We start from the raw sequence: 20,085 nt of genomic DNA on the forward strand, positions 1-20,085 counted from the left end.
ACAAAACTGCAGTATACTGTCCCAAACTACCTTCAACCGTGTTTCAGTTTTTAAAATTATATTCACCTGTCTGGCTAAAAAATGTAGTTAGCACAACTGGCTTGTCAAGGCAATTCATGTTAGAAAAGTAGTTTGCCTCATAAAATTCCTTATAGCATGAATAATACAAAAATTTTGAAACAAAACGACCATCACATTTCTTTATCTTATTGCAACAACTCAGATGTAGGTGAAGTTTTGTCCTATAACATAAAATCGGAGTTGCATATTTTGTTCTCATCATAAAAAGGAAAGAAATGATAACATAAAATACTATTAAGTCATTTCTCTGTTTTTTTGAAGTATTTTTTTTTGTTTTAGAGCAATTTTGGTAGCCAATCTCTGCTGTGTTTGACCCATTTCTCTCCCCCCCCCCCTTCACAAGAACGGAGAAATTGGACGAGAGATTACAAAACAGTAAGCAGGCACACAATAGGAAAAATACTACTGCCTAGTGTACTTCTGCCTCTCAGCTCTGGAATCAATGCATTGCAGTGTATATTCTCAACTCTCTTGTGATCCCTTCCTCTCCACATTTTGCAGTCTGCATTGTGTGTGTGTGTGTGTGTTACCTACTTCTTCCAACAGGATTTATTCAAATAATATGGGATCATCTGAAGATTTGCTCTCTGACAAATCAAGCATAGCTTCAGATGCAGGAGAATTGTCGTTTTCTACCAGTTCAGACTGTTATGCTGCTTTCCCAAACCTGTCAGTGATATCAGGGTAGCTGCCCAGCAAAATCAGATTTCCCATTTCACCGCATGGCCTCTGTTCTGTCGGGCTCTCTGGTAGAATCCTCCCAAAAATTCACAGGTACAAATTTCAGACACACCCACGTTTGAAAATTCAAAATAATGTTCTTTATAATGAAAATTCACTTAAACTAAGTCCTCTTTTGGTATAGCAAAGAGCACTAGTCTCCAAACAAACTGGTAATTTATACAAGTCCCTTATCAGTCCTGTGATACTTAGCTTGCAGCTGTGAGGCAATTCAAAGTCCTTCTTTCACAAAGTGAAACACACTTTGCTCTGGTTTAGTTTCAAAGCAGGGAAAAATCAGCACACAAAAAGTCAAAGTCAGTAACGCAGTCATGAACCACAATGATCAGATAATCCTCCACAATGGCCAAACCCAGAGGCTGCTCTTTATAGCAGCCCCACTAATGACCACAGCCCCACCCAACCACAGGTGGCCTCATTTTCTTTGATAATAATCTGTTTTTGTTGCCTATGCATCGCCCTCCGCATGCGTGGCTGTATCATTAACTCTTGTTCTGAATCCAAGGAGGAGCTAGATAATTGATCTCCTGAGCTGTCTGCCATACTCTCCTCCCTGTCACTCATGTCTTCTTGGTCAGAGGAGCCTTTATCATCAGATTCCACCGGGGCAAAACAGGCCTGCAGCATGTGGATGTCTCCCCCACATCCACAGTCCTTGGGGTAGGAGCTGAGCCAAAGCTAACCACAACAGCCTCCCATAATTTTTTCATATGGATACATTAAAACATGTTGAGCTCGGAACAGATTTTGAAATGTGTTGGGCACAATGGAAAAGGCTAGCAGGAAAGACAGAGAGACTAACTGATGCCCAGGTGAGAGTGGCTGTAGAGGACAAGGACCCTAGGTCACACCTGCACCAACTTCAGGCAGTTATAAAGCATCAGGCCGAACCCATTTCTGGTGAAAGGGATGAAAAATCATTAGGTAACAAGGGAAAAAAGGATACACGGCACCTTTACATTAAGGCTAACTGCAAATGAGGAAAAGTCTTAATTCTTATCCAGTGTTTTATCACATTTTAAGAAAGGTCAGGTGACCTGTCTTTACACAAGTTCCTTAAGATGGTTATCAAAGAATATGGGAATCATAACTAACAGAAGATAGTGTAGTCTTAAGAATAAAAAAAACCCAACCTCTTTATGATAGTCCTTTTCAAACTTGGCAACTTGATGTGTGGATTTCAATTCCTAGAATACTCCAGCCTACATGCTGTCTAGGGAAATTCTGGGATTTGGAATTGCTAAGCAGGGAAAATAATAGTTCATAAAAGTATGGAACTTGCCTTGGTGTAAAATAGAATATAATACTGTAGTATGGAAATAATGGGGATGGAATGGAAGGGACCTTGAAGATGTTCTAATCCAGCCCTCTATTGAAGCAGGATACCCCCTATACCAGGGAGTTCCAACCTTGGCAATTTTTAAGGCCTGTGGACTTCAACTCCCAGAGCTGGCTGAGGAACTCAACGAAGTCAACGAAGCAGTGGAAGTGATGTGCCGGTGCCTGGAGGCTGTTGGGGCCTGGATGGGTGTCAACAAACTCAAACTCAACCCAGACAAGACGGAGTGGCTGTGGGTATTGCCTCCCAAGGACAATTCCATCTGCCCATCGGTCAGTAGTTCCACCCTGGAGGGGGGAACTACTGACCCCCTCAGAGAGGGTTCGCAACTTGGGCGTCCTCCTCGATCCACAGCTGACATTGGAACATCATCTTTCGGCTATGACGAGGCGGGCGTTTGCTCAGGTTTGCCTAGTGCACCAGTTGCGGTTCTATTTGGACTGGGAGTCATTGCTCACAGTCGCTCATGCCCTCATCACCTCGAGGTTCGATTACTGCAACGCTCTCTACATGGGGCTACCTTTGGAAAGTGTTCGGAAACTTCAGATCGTGCAGAACGCAGCCGCAACAGCCATCGTGAGGCTTCCAAGATTCGCCCACGTTTCTTCAACACTCTGGCTTGCATTGGCTGCCGCTCACTTTCCGGTCACAATTCAAAGTGTTGGTCATGACCTTTAATGCCCTACATGGCATTGGGCCAGATTACCTCTGGAACTGCCTGCTACCACACGAATCTCAGCAACCGATAAGGTCCCACAGAGTTGGCCTTCTCCGGGTCCCGTCGACTAAACAATGTTGTTTGGCGGGCCCCAGGGGAAGAGCCTTCTCTGTGGCGGCCCCGGCCCTCTGGAACCAACTCCCCCGGGAGATTAGAACTGCCCCCCTTCCCTCCCTGTCTTTCGTAAACTATTCAAGTCTCACTTATACCACCAGGCATGGGGGAGTTGAGATATTCCTTCCCCCTAGGCCATTACAATTTATGCATGGTATGTTTCTGTGTATGTTTGGTTTTATAATAAGGGTTTTAGTTGTTTTAGTATTGGATTGTTACATGCTGTTTTTATCATTGTTGTTAGCCGCCCCGAGTCTACGGAGAGGAACGGCATACAAATCCAATAAATAAATAAATAAACTCTGGGAGCAGAAGTCCACAAGCCTAAGATGCCATGGTTGGAGACCCCTGCCCTATACTATTTCAGACAAGTGGCTGAGAAAGTCTCTTAGAAACCTCCAGTAATGAAGCACCCACAACAGGGGTCCCAAAACTTTTTACACAGGGGCCAGTTCACCATCCCTCGGACTGTTGGAGAGCCGGACTATAAAATCAACTGAACAAATCCCTATGCACACTGCACATACCTTATTTTAAAGTAAAAAACAAAATGGGATTGTACTTTTTAGAAGGAGGGGGGGAGAAGTGTGAAATTCATATACTGTATTTTTCAGTGTATAAGACACACCGGTGTATAAGGCGCACCTAGATTTTAGAGGAGGAAAACAAGGAAAAATGTATTCTGAACCAAATGGTGCAATATTATATTATTTAATAAAATACCAGTGTAGCAGAATACTGTACTTTTTACAACCAAGTATGCTGTTTAAAACCATGTACACTTTTTACAAACTTCAAACTTGACAGCTTCAAGACTTATGGACTTCAACTCCTAGAATTCCTCCTTCAATCATGCTACCTCAGGAATGGGAGTTGAAGTCCACAAGCCTTAAACTTGCCAGGTTTGTAGACCCTTGCACTCCTAACTCAGGGGCTCTTCCAACTTGGAAGTTGGTCTCCAAACCTCTCAGGCAGCTTGCTTCAGGCAGGGGAAGCGGTGGCAACTCCTCAGATAAAGACTTTTTCCAGCAGCGGCCAGCAGCGGCTTTTCTGAGCGGTCAGCAGCGGCAGTAACAGCTTTCCTATTTTGCAAGCCAGGGAAGGAAAGGTGGGTGCTCTCGATCTCTACATGCGAGACAAACCTACCAAGGGAGAGAGGCACCCACACAACGAAAGATAGAAGCTCGGCTTTCTCCCATGCCGTAAAAGCAGGCATGGGGAAAAGCTGAGCTTCTGTCCTCCATCGCATGGGCACCTCTCTCCCTTGGTAGGTTTGTCTCGCATGTAGAGATCGAGAGCACCCACCTTTCCTTCCCCACCAAAGAAAGCAGCGTGGCGCTTGCAATGAGAGCCATCTCGGTTGCCCTCCCCATTGGGAGCCTCGCATGCTCAGAAAAGCCGCTGCCGCTGGCCCACACCGCTTACACAGAAGGCAGGATCCGAGGAAGCGGCGGCTGTAAGATTGGGAGCCTTGCGCCAAACGTGTGGGAACGAGTTGGCACCTAAGTCTTTGTGGTGGAAGACTGACCTGCAGCCCTAATTAGCCCACAGCTCGCTGGGAGGAATCGCTGCTGAATTCCTTGCTGAATTCAGCATGGATCTTTTTTTATTTGTATGCCTGGGGAAGAGGAGCCTGCAGGGGGGTCCAGGGGTCTCTAATAAGGGATTGCAGAGAGGCGGCTTGCCACCACCGGACTACAGGAAAGCCACTGCTGACCACAATCTTCGGCCAGGAAAAGATGCAGCCGTGGAGAGAAAAGTGCTTTTGGAGCACAGGATGAAATGGAGTGGGGGCGGGATGTCCCCAAGGCTGCCCGCCAGCAGATCAGCTGTCGGGCGGGAGAAACGGCACCGGCTCTACTGTTTCCCTACACACTTTTTGCAAGAAAGACAGAAAAATGCCCATTATTTGATGATTTTGCCATTCTCCAGCAGCAAGAGCTCTCTGCAGGTGGAGGGTGTTTAGGACAGCAAAAATGGCTGCATTCGGTGTATAAGACGCACCGACATTTCCACACTCTTTTGGGGGGGTGCAGTACATCTTCTTATACTCCCACAAATACAGTATATGAAATGTAAATCGATATGATACAGAGTCCATAGTTATAAGTGAAGGCTTGCTCTAACGCTCTATAGTTTTGCATGATGTAATTGTCTTCATGCTTAAAGGCTACTTTAGTTATAAAGATATACATTTTGTGTTTAATAATTTTTTTTCTATGAGAGAAGCCACTAGAATGTGGCTTCTATTGGCACATGAGAATAGTGATAACTGATACTGAGAATTTTGGAAAACTAGTTCACTTTGCTTTTGGTCCAGAGTTATAATCAATTCATTTTAGGATACATTATTAGTTGGTGTGAGGTACTTCAGAAAAGAGATTTGAAATTTAACATCAGATCAGATTTTGTGAATGTTTTTTTAAAAATCACTTTATTTCCAGCTAAGTTTTATACTTCAATAAATAAAAATGGGAACAACTCCAATCCTCAATATGAATGCCTGTTGAAATATTTCAGTTTTAAGTAAATGCAAACCAACCATTTCTTAAAAGCTAAAGTTACAAATTAAAATGGTTTTATGTTCTCAGTAAATAAAGCTTTTATAATATGATCGGGAACTTGTTTCTTTTTTTGTATAAAAATAAAGATAAACAAAATGGTTCTATGAGTTGTATGAATTTTTCTCACATATATGTGTTTCCAATAGACCACTTCGGAAAGCCCGAGGAAACCACCTACAGCGACTGCACCCGACCAGAAAGGTAGGAGGAGAACCACCGTAAAACGGTGCCTGCCACTCCCAACCCCTCCAGTCAGCGCAGAAGGATACCATTTGTTTAACCAATCCTTGTTAACAGGAGAAGTTCCTGAGGATTGGAGAATGGCCAGTGTTGTGCCTATCCACAAGAAGGGCAGTAGAGAAGAAGCTGGTAACTACAGGCCAGTTAGCTTGACATCAGTTGTAGTTAAAATGATGGAGACTCTACTCAAAAAGAGGATAAATCAGCACCTAAAAAACAATAACTTATTGGAGCCAAATCAGCATGGCTTTACTGAAGGCAAATCATGTCAGACTAATTTCATCGATTTCTTTGACTATGTCACAAAGGTGTTGGATGAAGGTGGTGCCGTGGATATTGCCTACCTGGACTTCAGCAAAGCCTTTGATACGGTTCCACATAAAGAGCTGATCAATAAATTAGATCTGACCATGACAAAGGCAACGTTTCTAAGCCCCTTAATATCTGATCATTACCCAACTGTCCTGCGAGGAAAACCATGTCGAGAGTGTGCCCCCTCTCATGGGTTAGGCTCTGAACTACTTGGGTCAGGTCCATGGTGGCCATGAACTCCTGCGCCAACCCAGAGGGTTCACTGAGCGATGGCAGATTAAACTCCCCCAAGACAATAAGTCTGGGGGACTCCACCGCCAGCCTGGCTACCTCCTCGAGCAGTGCAGGCAGGGCTGTTGATACGCAGCTGAGAGGCAGGTAACAAGTCCACGTGTACCCGTAGGTCCGGCCTCATAAGAAGGGACTCACAACCTGCAATCTCGGGAGCAGTGACCCTATGCAGCCTGAAGGTCTTCTTCTTGGCTATAATTGCCACTCCTCCCCCCCTTCCCTGGGATCACGGCTGGTGCCACATCTGAAACTCTGTTGGGCCCATTTCGGGGAAAGGAGCTCCCCCCCCCCCTCTGGGCCCAGCCAGGTCTCATTCACACACGCCAGGTATGCCTCAATGTCAGGGTGCGTAGAATGGTGGGATGGGAGGAGCAGCTGTGCAGCTTCAGATGGAGATTCTAAAGCACAGCTGGAAGCAATTTGGAAAGCTGCAGCAGGCTTCAAAAGGGGAGGGCTTGCAAAAAGCGGTGTGGGAATTATCGTTCGGCAGTTAACAGGAACAAAGATACAGGAATTCCTCAATGGACTTTTGAATCTGGGGACATTTAAAGCCTCGTTGTTTTGCATTTGATTTGGAGAACATTAGAGCTCTGAAACCCAGTCAAGAGTAATTTGCAGAAACTCGTGCGAGAGACATTTGTTGCTGGCTTGAGCCATTAACCCTGACCTTTCGATCGTACACCAGGAATGAATAGTGTCTAGCAATACTCTGAATTGGCACAATTTACTATTTTATTTTATAGCTAAATCAATGAAGGAAGAGAAAGGTGAAGACAGCTCTCCGTGGGATTCTGAAGTAGGTTTTTAAAGTAAAAAAAGCTTAAAGGAATTTAATTTGAATTGTTTTCCACACAATTACTTATAAGCTTTACTCATTTTGTATTCTCAAAGTGGCCAGTGAGAAAAATATTTTCTCAGGGAAAATATTTTTTTAATGTCAAACAATTTATTGGTATACAGAATTTTAGGAATTCATCTGCCTATTTAGATAATGTTCTAAATTATATAGATAATATTTTCCATATCATTGACCTCCTTCTGTATCAACATAGAGGGAGAGGGAGAGAGAAATATAATAATAATAATAATAATAATAATAATAATAATAACCATCATCATCATTATCATAATATAATTTAGTATAGATAATGAGAATTAAGCCACTTTTTTGAAATAAGTGATATTTGAGGAAATTAGAATTATATAAAGCAGTGTTTTTCAACCAGTGTGCCGTGGCACACTAGTGTGCCGCGAGACATGGTCAGGTGTGCCGCGAAGAAGGAAGCTCAGGTTCCGGTCTCGCAACTTTTTGCTGAGAGAGAGAGTGTGTGTGTGAGAGAGAAAGAAAGCGAGAGAGAGAGAGAAAGAAAGAGAAAGAAAGAAAAGAGAGGAAGAGAGAGAAAGCAAGAGGGAGAGAGAAAGAAAGCAAGAGGGAGAGAGAAAGAAAAAGAGAAAGAAAGCAAGAGAGAGAGAGAGAAAAGGAGAGGAAGGGAGAGAGAGAGAAATGAGAGAAAAAAGGGGAGGAAAAAAGAGAAATGAGAAAATGATTGAGGCATAGAATGAGAGGAAAGAGAGAGAAACAAAAGAGAGAGAAGTGACTTGATTTAAAGCATATGATAAAAAGAACTCAAAGAATAAGAGAAACCCCCCCCAGCGCTCACCTGTTTCAAGAGTGTGTATACACACTCACACACACACACACAAGGGGGGAGGAGACAGGGATGGAAAAAGAGAGGAGAGTGTCTTAGAGTGTCATTTTGTATCATTTTGGTTGGTGACGTGCCCCAGGATTTTGTAAATGTAAAAAATGTGCCGCGGCTCAAAAAAGGTTGAAAATCACTGATATAAAGGACTAATTTTATAATAACTGTATGCTTCAGACTATAAGACACACTGAAGTATAAGACGCACCTATAGTTTACATGTGGAAAACAAGGAAAAAAGTATTCTGAACCAAATGGTGTAGTAATATATTATTTAATAAAATACCAGTATAGCAGAATACTTTTTACAATCATGTACACTTTTTACAAACTGCAAACTTGACAGCTTTAAGACTTGTGGACTTCAACTCCCACAATTCCAGCCCCAGTCATGGTTGCTCAGGAATGGGAGTTGAAGTCCACACGTCTTAAACTTGCCAAGTTTGAAGACACTTGCACACCTCCTCCCTAATCCAAAAGTTTTCAAACTTCACAGCTCTAAAACTAGTGGATTTCAACTGCCAGAATTCCTCTTCCAGTCATACTAGATGGGGTATTTAGAAGGCAAAGATGCCCCCATTTTTAAGTGAAAAATGAGCCATTTTTGCCTGTTTTTTCACAAAATTAGAGACATCTTTTTTGGCCTTGCCCCATTCCCCAGGAGCTATCTGCAGGCTTCCCAGTCCGTTTCCCTACACACTTTTTGCAAGAAAAAGAGAGAAAAATGCCCATTATTTGATGATTTTGCCATTCTCCAGCAGCAAGAGCTCTCTGCAGGTGGAGGGTGTTTAGGACAGCAAAAATGGCTGCATTCGGTGTATAAGACGCACCGACATTTCCACACTCTTTTAGGGGGGGGTGGAGTACATCTTCTTATACTCCCACAAATACAGTATATGAAATGTAAATCGATATGATACAGAGTCCAGTTATAAGTGAAGGCTTGCTCTAACGCTCTATAGTTTTGCATTATGAAATTGTCTTCATGCTTAAAGGCTACTTTAGTTATAAAGATATACATTTTGTGTTTAATAATTTTTTTTCTATGAGAGAAGCCACTAGAATGTGGCTTCTCTTGGCACATGAGAATAGTGATAACTGATACTGAGAATTTTGGAAAACTAGTTCACTTTGCTTTTGGTCCAGAGTTATAATCAACTCATTTTAGGATACATTATTAGTTGGTGTGAGGTACTTCAGAAAAGAGATTTAAAATTTAACATCAGATCAGATTTTGTGAATGTTTTTTTAAAAATCACTTTATTTCCAGCTAAGTTTTATACTTCAATAAATAAAAATGGGAACAACTCCAATCCTCAATATGAATGCCTGTTGAAACATTTCAGTTTTAAGTAAATGCAAACCAACCATTTCTTAAAAGCTAAAGTTACAAATTAAAATGGTTTTATGTTCTCAGTAAATAAAGCTTTTATAATATGATCGGGAACTTGTTTCTTTTTTTGTATAACAATAAAGATAAACAAAATGGTTCTATGAGTTGTATGAATTTTTCTCACATATATGTGTTTCCAATAGACCACTTCGGAAAGCCTGAGGAAACCACCTACAGCGACTGCACCCGACCAGACAGGTAGGAGGAGAACCACCGTAAAACGGTCTCATTCACACACGCCAGGTATGCCTCAATGTCAGGGTGCGTAAAATGGTGGGACGGGATGCGCAGCTGTGCAGCTTCAGATGGAGATTCTAAAGCACACTTCGGAAAGCCCGAGGAAGCCACTTAATAATCCTTCACCTACAGCGATTGCACCCTCCAATCGGCTTGGCTTCCTTGCTCTCCTCGCTGACCTGTGCACTTCAGTCGAGTCCTCGACGTCCAAGGAGGACGGCTCCCCACTGTCCGTGTGGAAAGTTGCAGGTGCCGCCTGCGAAGATCTTTCCTGCGTGGAATCCGGTGGACTCCCGGCAGCGCCTTCAGAGCCCGCTGTCGAACGCTGGAGTGCTCTCGGCGGCACGGTAAGTTCTAATCTATTTCCCATTGTCCGGGTCGTGTTTGCTTGATCGATTTGAACTCCCTGTGGGGAGTGAAGGTTCAGAGGCTCCGTTAGTTTGTTCGGACAGCCCCTGCCGGAGGCTAGTCGTTTTCAGCCGCCTCCTTAGATGGTCAACGTGCCTTTTCCAAAGGCGGCCATCCCCTAGTAGGATGTGGTAGGTTTTCAGGCCGGTTTGTTTCGCTATGCTTCCCTTCTCCCACTGATTTCCCCAGTCAAAGTTTCTGGCATAAACTGATTGCCCCACATTAAATGATCTTTCGGGGGAATCAGAGCAGTACTGTTTAGTATCTAAGTAGGAGGGATGCAACCTGTCCAAAGGTGACCTGAGCTTTCTGCCCATTAACAGTTCAGCCGGGCTTTTGTTCGTGACTGTGCTAGGTGTTATGTGCTGCGTTAAGAGGAAGGTATCCAGGCATTCCTGGATATTACCTAGTTGAGATCTTTTCAGGGCTTCTTTGGCCACGCGAACAAATCTCTCGGCCATACCATTAGCCCAAGCTGCATGAGGAGGTACCAGGGCATGTAAGAAGAGGCAAAAAAATTCCGAACCCTGGGTTCGTATCTCGAAAAGTTTGTATGATGAAGGGTTCGTATGTCGAGGTACCACTGTAAATGATTGCAGGGTTGGAATTCTGAATAAAGATGTTGGAATTCTGAATAAAGGGTTGGAATTCTGAATAAAGGGTTGGAATTCTGAATAAAGGGTTGGAATTCTGAATAAAGGGTTGGAATTCTGAATAAAGGGTTGGAATTCTGAATAAAGGGTTGGAATTCTGAATAAAGACTTATCTCCACCACGAATTATACCTATTGCGCTTACATTTTCACCAGATAAATCTTCTATCGAAATAGAACAAGACCTTACTAAAAAGGGGGAAACAGAATTCTAGCTAAGGAGGTTAGTTTATCTGTCATGTCAAAATACAAACCATGTATTTCAATAAAAATTAATGTTGCAACTGCTGCTTGTTAAAAGAATTTGAAAGATGCTATCACCTCCTAGTGTACTTATTATGGTAGTATTTTATACTAGGAAGGCTTTTATGGTATTTCAAAAATGAAGGGTTTTATTGGTTTTGCTTTAAAATGTGCTTTGCAGATCCATCTCTCCTGAAGATATTATAAATGCAATTCTTTCAAAATGTTGGTTACAGTAATAGTCCAACAGTGCCTGCCATCAATACTTTGACATACCGTAAATATTCTTGTTAAGAGTGTCAGTTTTTAGCAAAGGTGAATTTTCTTTATTTCCTTCAGGACTTAGTTTGATCAAAGGAGAGCTCAGATCTATTAGCTAGAAGTATAAAATATATAATTAAAACATTGACTAAGCCCAACTTTTACATTCTTGGAAATATAAAGAACCCAATCTGTTAGCAAATCTACATTAACAGTGCAGTTTTGATTATAACTAATTGCACCCAATTCAAATATTCTATAGCTTATTAATGCCAGCTTTTGGTAGAATTTTGAGGTTAAATTTTCTAATATTACATTAAATATATATAACATCAGCCTCTTGGTTAAAACCCAGGAGAACCTGAGAGCCAGTCTCTTTTCTCTCAGACCCCCAGAAATTACTTTATATGTAAATAGATATACTGCTCTTGAGGTAAAATGGTATATAGAAATTATGCCCCCATTTTGGTGGAGGGCACTTAACACTGAGCACACTGTTATGTGTTGTGTGAATGTTAAATGATTATATTGTTATGAAAATCAATTTTAAAAAGTTATATGAAAAAGAACCCCAGAAAGCAAAGAAATGGCAAAAAACAAAAACCAGCTCAAAAAATCATCTTCAGGAAAAAAATGCAGGGGTTGGTTCAAGCGGCCGCCAGGAACCATCCCTTGACTCAAGATGCGCGCACAGGTGCGCATACACACGGGTGTCCTCCAGCTGTTGCTCCCATTCCTCCGCCTGGGGTGAATAAAAAAAGGCAGGACGTCAGCTTCCACCATCCTCCTCCTCAGCCGCTGCATGATCCAAAGATAAAAGGACAGGAAAGTCCCCTCCCATTGTCGGGATTCTTCCCTCACGCCCCGCCAAAGCTGCCCTCTTCCTCCCGAAGGAGAGCCGAGGGGAAGCCCGGTTTTCCCGGCCTTTTGTGAGCTCAGCTCCGCCCACAGGGGCGGCCCCGTCCTGCTTCTGCCCTTCAGAGAGGCCGCGGTCGGGAAAGGAAGCGCGGCCGGCCGGCCTTTTGAGGCAGCAAAGCTAGACCATGATGGGAGCCGCTCGACGGCATGTGGTGTGCGCCATGTCTGGCGGAGTAGACAGCGCCGTGGCGGCTCTGCTGCTGAGGCGAAGAGGTGAGGCTTCCCCAGCTAAGAACGAGGGGAGGGCGCGGAGAGCAGCCAGCCCTGTATTTCACTCCCACATACCCGGCCTCTTAACTCTCCCTCATCCATCCGCGCTTTCTTTCCCTCAGGAGAACTTCCGTTTCGGTGTATGGAGACTACAACTCCCGGCATTCCCTTTGCGAAGGCCTTTGAGAGGGCTCGTAGTAGCATCTGGTGGGCGAAGCCTGAGGGAAAGAGTTGCCCTTGCTAAATGCTTTTTCCGGTCGGCTAAATGCTCCTTCCGGTCGGAATTCCTGAGGACTGTGGCGAGAGCATTATCCTGTGCTTTACAGCCCTCTCTAAGCGGTTTACAGAGTCAGCATATCCCCCCCCCCCCCCATATTCCCTCAGCATGTTCTGAGTCTTCTTTTTACCCATGTCGGGGGGGGGGGGCGCGGACCCCAAATCATTAACATAGCTGCACTTAATAACAATTGAACAGAAGTTTGATTAGAATTTAAAGCAGTGGTTCCCAATCTTATTTGCCCATGTCCACCTAAGCATCTCTAAAATCGCGAGACCTCCCCCCCCCACATATAATTCTTATTATTCAAAAAGTGAACTACTCACACGGAGGAAGCCTAAAAGACCATTAACTAGGTTTAAACAAGGTTCCAATTGCCCCCAGTAAAAATGAAATTGCTCCCTGTGGGCTCCACGTTGGGAGCCATGGATTTAAAGCATAGCAAACATAAAACCTTTGCTGTAGGCCAAGAAATCTTCAAACTTGGCAATTTTAAGACTTGTGGACTTCAACTCCCAGAATTCTCCATGTCATCTGCTGGTGTTGGTCCACTGTGCTTCATTAAGTCCAGGGTCAACACAGATGACCTTGGTTGATCTGCAAAAGCTAAGCAGCCTCAGCCTAAATGCTTGGATGGAAGACCACTATGAGAGCCCAGGGTTGCAGGGAGCAACTTTAACAAATGTGCTTCGAAAGAAGGCAAAGCATTTTGAATACAGGTAGTCCTTGACTTACAACAGTTCCTTTAGTGACCTTTAAAAGTTACAATGGCAATGAGAGAAGTGAGTTATGATCATTTTTTCACTCTTACGACCATTGTGGCATTGCCCATGATCACATGATCAAAATTAGGATGTTTGGCAACTGATATTGAGTCCTGGGGTTGTGCTATCCCCTTTTGCGAACTTCTGATAAGCAAAGTCAACAGGGGAAGCCAGATTGACTTAACAATCAGGTTATTTATTTAACTGCAGCAATTAACTTAACAATTGTGGCAAGAAAGGTGGTAAAACAGGGCAAAACTCAGTTAACAAATGTCTAGCATTAATTTTGGGCTGGGTTGTGGTCGTAAGTCAAAGACCACCTTGTCTGCCGGCTACCTACAACTTGGCAGTTTGAATCTCAGCAGCTTCAATGTTGATTCGGCCTTCCATCTTCCTGAGGTTGGTGTGAGGATGAAATAATGCCCCCCATTTCTAGCATAGATTGACATAGATTGCCTGATGCAAGCATAAAGAAAAATTTGTAATCAGATTATGCATCTGATGAAATGGTAGCTGACATGGATACCCTAATTCCCTATATGCTGAAAGGCGGGGGGGCTGAGGCTGTGGGGAAAAAGGAAGGGTATGCAATGTAGTGCAAATGCCTAGCAGGGGTCCCCAAACCTGGCAACTTTAAGACCTGTGTACTTCAACTCCCATAATTCCCTGTTTCACTTGCACCTTTGTGTCACTTATACCTTTGATTTAAAAGAATTGCAGATAGATATTGATATATATTGAGACCCACACACTCTTATTTAATTATTTATTTTATATTTTAATAATAGCAATAACACTTAGACTTATATACTGCTTCATAGTGCTTTACAGCCTTCTCTAAACAGTCTCTATATTTTAATGATGAAACTAAACATGAGCTAATTCAATGCTTTCATGGGCAATCTATGACCAGAGTCTATTCAGTCCATTATTGTCTACATGTTTTGACATATCTATGGCACCAGGAAGCCAGACAAGGAATAATGAATGGAAGCTGATCAAGAAGAGATTCAACCTGGAAGTGAGGAGAAACCTTCTGACTGTGAGAGCGATCAACCACTAGAACAGCTTGCCAGTGGAGGTCATGAGAGCCTCAACATTTGCAACCTTCAAGGGGAGATTGGACTGCCATCTGTCTCAAATGCTGTAGGAACTCCTGCTTGAGGGGGGGGGGGGAGTTGGTCTAGATAACCTATAAGGTCCCTTCCAATTCTAATTCTAAATCTAGCTAGAATGAAGATTTTCTACTTGCCATGTTCACAATGTATTATTCTGGGAATAGTATATTTTATATTAGCATAGTAAGAGTTATCCAAAACTGGATAAAGTGTAGGAGATATGAGTTTTTGCCATAGATGATTCAAAACGCTTTTTTAAAGTGAAAGATTTAATATTATTTGTAAGTATGTTCATTTTTCTTGTATAGTATTGTAAGTTTGCAAGTACCGTATGTTAATTTTTCTTGTATAGTATTGTCTCTTATACTTTCTCATTTCTTACTTTCCACATCTGAACAGGGTATGATGTGACTGGGGTATTCATGAACAACTGGGACTTGGTGGATGAAAAAGGAATTTGTCAAGGCAATCAAGATTGTGAAGATGCGTATAAAGTGTGTCAGATACTCAATATTCCATTTCGCCAAGTTTCCTATGTTAAAGAATATTGGAATGAAGTGTTCAGGTAAGAGAATTGCTGAAGGAAAACTTGTGTGACCTGGAAGATTAATAAGAGAAACAAAGTTAATGGGTTTCCTATGTAGGCTTTGCAAGCTTCCTTGGTTAGTTCTCTCCTCTACTGCTCTTTATAATCTAGCAAAGCATCAAAGCTCTATGCTTTGGTTAGAAAAGTGTATATGAAGAATTTTAGAACATTCTGAAGTCTATAACAAATCTCCTTTGCCTCTGGAAGCAAAAGCAATCCACCATGGATTTGAAGGAAGTTTATTTGAAGAGCCACCAATGATAAACTAAAGATGCAGACTTTCTTGAGCTGAATTTAATTTCTAATATGTATAATACAGGCACATGGTTTTCCTGGGGATAATATGGAAGTAATGGTAGCCCTTGACTTACACCCATTCATTTGGTAACTGTTTAATGTTACAACAGCACTGGGAAAAAAATTACTTACAGCCAGTCCTCACACTTATGACTGCCGCAGCATCCACTTGGTCACATGATTAAAATTTGGGCACATGGCAACTGCATATTTTTATGATGGTTGCAGCATCCCAGGGTCATTTGAAAAACACTATTATAAACCAATCCTTTTTTTCATTTTTAAATGATTTAAAATAAGGCGCTAATTATAAACTGAAACAACTTCAGTAAAATCTGGTCAGGGCAAAGAGATTTCTCTATTCTGTTAGCTGCTTCTGATGAATTTGATATGATTCAGGTTTTAGCTTTATATCAAATAATTGGGATTCTTGGTGGAGCAGTAAACATGCCTCTGCATTTCCAAAAATTCATAATCATTGTAATGTATTTTTTTTCCTTACCTACAGCTATCTTTTTTAAAAAAAATTTTTTTTATTGTTTTTCAAAAGGACAGACAAAGACATACAACATTAAACATTTAAGGAGCTGCCATTGCTCTGCTTGTCGTCGAAGTCTAACTAATACAAAAATATAAAAACCCTAACTGTTATCAGATCAATACAGAAATGCCACACGTGTAGATTACATTCTTATTAAATTTAACTCTATGTTTTTAATATTAAGCCTATTAATTAAATTTCTTTATCTATTAAAATATTGTATACTTGTACAAAGAGAAAAAAGAAAATATTAGTAATACAGAAAAAATAAAATAAACACTTCTAACTTGGTTATACTATATACTATTTCATTCTATCTTATAATTCTTCAAATAGTTATATATTCTTGTATGTTTAATTATTAATACTACAGTGGAACCTCGACATACGAGCAGCTCTACTTACGAGCTACTCGAGATAAGAGCTGGGAGGGGAGCGACATTTTTGTTCGCCTCCCGAGCTCACATTCGGGATACGAGCGCCAAGGAGCTGTCTCCTGAAGCCGAACGCTAACTTCCGCGTTCAGCTTCAGGAGACAGCTCCTTGGCGCTCGCGCGCCGCTTCGCAGCTGTCTCCTGAAGCCGAACGCGGAAGTTAGCGTTCGGCTTCAGGAGACATCTGCGAAGCGGCGCGCGTGTTTTAAAACGGCAAGCCCCCGAGCCCCCCAAGCAGGCTGCGACGTTTTAAAACACCCGCGCCGCTTCGCAGCTGTCTCCTGAAGCCGAACGCTAACTTCCGCGTTCGGCGGCAGCGGGTTTTTTTGTTGTTGCACGGATTAATTGACTTTACATTGTTTCCTATGGGAAACAATGTTTCGTCATACGAGCGTTCCGACTTACGAGCCTCCTTCCGGAACCAATTAGTCTCGTAAGTCGGGGTTCTACTGTATTTTTAAAATTTCACCACTCATATACTTTGTCCCATATTTTGTAAAATTCTGTTTCAGTTTGACTATTCAAACGTTTAGTCATCATATATAATTCTGCACATTCTATAATTTTTTTAAACACTTCAACATCTTTTGGTATTGTCTTTTCTTTCCATTTCTGTGCGAATACTATTCGGGCCGCAACCAATATATGTATTATTAAATAATAAATTTCTTTTTTATACTTTGTATTTGAAATGCCCAATAGAAAAAATTCAGGAGATTTTTTAATCTTCTCCTTTGTTATTTCATTTATCCAATTCTCCACTTTGTTCCAAAATATTTTAGTCTCAGGACATGTCCACCATGTATGATAATATGTGCCAATTTCTTTTTTACGTTTCCACCTACAGCTATCTTTTAAATGAATATGAAGTTGGACGGACACCTAATCCTGATATTATATGTAATAAAAACATCAAATTCAATTATTTCCTACACTATGCTATGAATAACATTGGTAAGTTCTAGTTTCAGTGGTGTTTTCTGTTCTGAAAAACTAAGGTGTGGAAATCAGTGCTAATTTGGCATATAATCTTTTTACAGCCTATCAAGATCTGGCTTTTCAGTTCAATTTGTGTCTTAATTGAAGGTGCAGTCATACACTTTTGTATTCAGAGAAAGTATTACTGAATTCAGTGAAGTTTCCTCCTACCAAAGTGGTTCAGTATAAGATGAAGAAAGTCATAAAAAACAAAAGTCGTGAAATATATTAAAAGTCTTGCTAAAATAAAAGTACAGTGATACCTTGTCTTACAAACTTAATTGGTTCCGGGACGAGGTTCTTAAGGTGAAAAGTTTGTAAGACGAAACAATGTTTCCCATAGGAATCAATGGAAAAGCGATTAATGCGTGCAAGCCCAAAATCCACCCCTTTTGCCAGCCGAAGCTCCCGTTTTTGCACTGCTGGGATTCCCCTGAGGCTCCCCTCCATGGGAAACCCCACCTCTGGACTTCCGTGTTTTTGCGATGCTGCAGGGGAATCCCAGCATCGGAAAAACGAGCGCTACGCTGGCAACGGAAGTCTGGAGGTGGGGTTTCCCAGCGAAGGGAGCATCAGTGAAATCGCAGCATCGCAAAAACACCGAAGTCCTCGAAACCCCACCTCCAGACCTCTGTGTTTTTGCAATGCTGCGATTTGACTGAGGTTCCCCTCACTGGGAAACCCCACCTCCAGACTTCGATTACCAGCGAAGCACCCATTTTTGCACTGCTGGGATTCCCCTGCAGCATCACAAAAACATAGAGGTCCAGAGGTGGTGTTTCCAATGGAGGGGAGCCTCAGGGAAATCCCAGCAGCGCAAAAATGGGTGCTTAGCTGGCAATAGAAGTCCGGAGGTGGGGCATCCCAGCAGCGGCGGTGGATTTGTAAGGTGAAAATAGTTTGTAAGAATAGGCAAAAAAGTCTTAAACCCCGGGTTTGTAACTCGAAAAATTTGTATGACGAGGCGTTTGTAAGACGAGGTATCACTGTATCTAATTTGCCTTTATTTTTTCCAAAACGATTCCAGGAGCTGATGCACTAGCAACTGGACACTATGCAAGGACCTCCCTGGAAGATAATGAAGTTTTTCAGCAAATATACAATGAAAAACCACGAGGCCTTTTCAGAAATAGATTTGAAATAAGAAACGGTAAGTGCTCCCCTGTTTAAATCCAGATTAGATATGTAGCATCCATTCTCTGCCATCCAGATCATGGTTGTCCCAAAGGTGTTTTTCAGGAGGCAACTGGACTTTCTTGTTTTTCTTTGAAGACGTTTCACTTCCCATACAAGAAGCTTCCAACAGATTTCCAGAAAAATTACAGACTACAGTAGATGGCTGGAGAATTCTGGGAATTGAAATCCATAAGTCTTAAAGTTGCCAAGTTTGGGGGACCCCTGGACTACAGGAACCATTTTCACCTCCGTTTAAAATGCAGACAACAAACTCCTCCCCAACAGCCTATGCCAGTGAAGGGACACAGTGGAGAAAACCTCCTGCAGTCAAGAAGGCTCCACACCCATTTGCACTATTTAGGTGACCCCAAGGATACAGATAAACCTCCAGGTGGCCTCCATGACTCTCTAGAACAGTGATGGCGAACGTATGGCACAAGTGCCACAGGTGGCATGCGGAGCCATATCTGAGGGTACGCGAGGCGTTGTCCTTTGTCAGTTCCATGCTGGCCAGCTGATTTTCAACCTTTTCGTCCATTTTCTCTCCCCAAGGTTCAGGAAAGCGTCCTGAAATCTGGTGACGGTGAAAAACGGCCCAATGGACCAACCAGAAGTTCTGAAACGAACTTGTGGGGGCTGTGCTCTTGTGCGGGGAGGGGGGACTGGACACATTCCATTATAGGTGTGGGCACTCACACACACACTATCGTGTATACACATACCCTTTTGGCACCCGAGCCAAAAAAGGTTTGCCATCACTACTCTAGAAGAATGAAAATGTCCAGTTGCCTGCAAGAAATATAATGCTCCAAAAAAAATAAAAGGAACACTCAAATAACACATCCTAGATCTGAATGAATGAAATATTCTCATTGAATATTTCATTTGCACAACTATCCCATTTGCACAACAGCATGTGCAATTGATTGTCAATCAGCTTCCTAAGTGGACGGTTTGACTTCACAGAAGTTTGATTTACTTGGAGTTATATTCTGTTGTTTATTTTTTTTGAGCAGTGCATAAATCCTTCCATTCCCCACCATCCAGTCGACTGAAGAAGCTTCTTGGATGAGAAGTGAAACATCTTCAAAGAAAAACTAGGAAGTCCAGCTGCCTCTTGAAAAAGCACCTTTGGGTAGCATCAATCAATATAATGACATGAATGGCATCTTGTCTCCAAAAGTCTTAGAATACAGATTAAAATTGGAAAACAAGATGAAGAAGAACAACAGCTAATTGATGTTACATTTTTGCAGAAAGGAAACAGCTAGATATCTGCTGCATTTGACTTAATAGTATATTATCATATCAAAGTATCATATTATATCATACAGTGATCCCTCGATCTTCGCGATCTCGATCTTCGCGAAACGCTATATCGCGATTTTTCCCACCCGATGACGTCACTCCCTTCCTTTCTCATCTTTCTTTCTCTCTCTCTTTCTCTTGCTTCTTCCTCTCTCACACTCTCTTCCTCCCTCTCTCATCT

This window comes from Erythrolamprus reginae, chromosome 6 (assembly GCF_031021105.1).
Source record: "Erythrolamprus reginae isolate rEryReg1 chromosome 6, rEryReg1.hap1, whole genome shotgun sequence".
In the NCBI taxonomy this organism is placed as follows: Eukaryota; Metazoa; Chordata; class Lepidosauria; order Squamata; family Dipsadidae; genus Erythrolamprus; species Erythrolamprus reginae.